The sequence below is a fragment of the Limanda limanda genome, chromosome 6, assembly GCF_963576545.1.
Source record: "Limanda limanda chromosome 6, fLimLim1.1, whole genome shotgun sequence".
In the NCBI taxonomy this organism is placed as follows: domain Eukaryota; kingdom Metazoa; phylum Chordata; class Actinopteri; order Pleuronectiformes; family Pleuronectidae; genus Limanda; species Limanda limanda.
In genome coordinates, this window is record NC_083641.1 from 11,783,107 (window position 1) to 11,785,975 (window position 2,869).

The window sequence follows — 2,869 nt, forward strand, 5'->3', positions numbered from 1 at the left end:
AGTGTAGAGATGCTGTCTTTCAGTTCAGGCTAGTGTGGCTCTCGATCCAGTGATGTTGTTAATCAAGGCAGCTTGTGTGTGATACTTCAGTGTGATGTGTTAGAAGAAGGAAGAAAAGCATGTTACATCTCCACCGGCATCTGTCAAGTACAGGTTTGAAACTCAAAGTTAAAATACCTGTTCTATTTTGGAGTGTCTAGTGTCCTCATCTGATGTCCTGGTCTCTGTAGTTAATGGCAGTCATGTGCATGTGTGTGTGTGTGAATGTGTGTGCATCAAACACTCTGACCCAGCATCACACCTGCCTGCAACTTGGCCACAGACCAACAAAGCAACTCAGGATTGCGCTGCTTAAAAGATCCTCCCACACATCAAGCTGCCTCTGTGTAAATAAGGTGAAACTGATCCTGGTCCAGTGAATCCTTCTAAGGTCGAGGAGATGTGCAGTCTGTTGAAAGACCCCGAGTCCCAAGTTGTCGTGGGTCACGGGATAATTTTCTCAAAGGAAATCAGGTTTTCAAATCTTTCAAGAGTTTTCTAGATGCGAAAAAAAAGCATCTGGGAAAAAAAAGCAGCAGTAACATCTATAAGAAGTAATCCAGCTTCTCATACGATGAAATTAAAAAAAAGCATTTGAAAATTGAAAAGTTACACCTTCAGCTCCGGCTTCTGCAAAATATTTACCTCCGGCTTGGAGTCACATGGAAAGTCCTGCTATGTTTGCTCTGGACATGTGCTCACTTGCTGCAGCGGATATAAGCCATGCATACAGACAGACAGCAGCAGAGAGAGAGAGGGAGAAAGAGAGAGAGAGGTTCTTTCATTCAGACACAGAGCCACGCTGCAGCCTCAGTTCAGATCCCTCCCTCCTTGCTTCTTTCCTCCACCTCCTCGCTCTTCCTTCCCTTCGCTCTTCAACTCTCCTACAAAGACACATGCATTCCTTCCCATAGCATGCGGTCTATATTGCCCTGAAGTAGCAACTTTCCACCTCTCCTCCCACTGGGCTCTCCCCCCCCACACACACACAATTTCAGCATTCCCAGACCTCCTCTTAGCCTCTGCCGTTTGCAGACAGGCCCACTCTCACTGCTGTGTGTGCGTGTGTATGTGTGTGTGTGTGTGTGTGTGTGTGTGTGTGTGTGTGTGTGTGTGTGTGTGTGTGTGTGTGTGTGTGTGTGTGTGTGTGTGTGTGTGTTTGTGTGTGTGTCCGTGTGGTCAGATGAATCAGGACGTGTGCTGGAGGAAGAGACCAATGGATTCTCCAGGCACTATCCCAAGTCTTATTTTAAAGAGCAGAACCAGCCAACGTTTAATTAGATTGCTTCAAGTAAGAGCAGCTGCATTTGTCGAACATCATTAGCTCATAGCTCATTCAACTCACAATATGTACCTTAGGCCACTAAAGATGACTAAATCAAAACAATAAGAAAAGACGTAGTTTGATGACGGATCACTGGAGTTGTTGTTTTCACCACCGCTGCAGATGAAAATCTACCTGACACGACTCAAGCACAAATCATGTTGGATGAAATAACATAATAAAGTTTTAATCTTGTTGTTGCAGAATTTTGGACCATCCTCACATATTGCTGTCTAAATTCCACAGATACTCCCTTCTCTCTCCAAGCAGTACCCAAGGTCAGGTTTTAGATAAAGAGCCAAACAACAGTACATTGTAGTGTCTACGTGGAGGGACCTTCATATCTAACTCAGATGCTCCAGACAGTGAGACGCCAACTTCAACTCTCACTGACTTTAACTCTTTTGCATATTTCACTAGTGGCAAGACGTAAGGTCACAATGTGATTTAGCTATGCATACTCTAGTCTTAACTATCCAATAGGATGCGAACATCTACATGTAACGTAGAGAGTGACAGCAATTCTAGCCGTTCATGGATGTGCTGGATGTGAATGGGTGACACAAGTAGAGGGAGATATATGGGGATGCTGTTGAAGACATCTTCAGACTTGGGAGGTGACAATTGTTTTAGTGTTGTTTGTTTACGGTTTCACCTTCTGGTTGATTCCTTGATGCATCCAGTATACATTAAAGCCGGGGTAAGGACCATATGTTGCCATTACAAGGCAACCAAAAACATCCTGTTACCTTGAACAAAATTGTGGATTTATCTGGGTTTGAACACTGTTGGAAACATAATGGATAACATAAGTGACAAGTTAACAAAATTTATAACATAGGTCTAGTTGTTTTTAGAAATTTCAATGAGGAATATTTGTGTATTATATCTTTAAAGCAGGTGTACTTGATATTTTTATAAAAACAAAGACTTACATGACTATTTGAATGTAAAATGGATACGGTGGTGACAAACTTAGAGGATTATCTCCAGATCAGATCCCCTCGACTCTGTGAAAGCGTTACTGTTTTGGTCTGATACTCAACTTTTAGCGGGAGAGGAAAAAGAAGCACCAAATTACACACAGACAAAGTTGGCGAGTCACTAATGAAGGTACCACTTGGCTGCTAAAGATTCAAGGTGTTTTCTAAAAAGTTGCTGGATGTGCATATAGGCAAGTTCAAGCTTTTGCCAAGTTTCCACTGCCTGCAATTGTTTAGCAAAAAAGATGACTAAGAGAAAAGAACGAGAAGTGTGTGAGTGTGTGCATGAGTGTGTGTGCGTGTGTGTGTGTGTGTGTGTGTGTAGACATACTGCCTCCATCTGTGTCTCATTATTGTCCAGCTACCACTCAGATCAGAGAGTGACTCCCAGCTGGCTGGCTGACTGTCAGACACTTTATCAGCCTGCACTCACTAACAGGAACACAAGATGCAGCCAGACGCTGACTGGATTAAACAGATCAATGAGCACTTCATCATATTATCTAACTTAATGATTCATCAC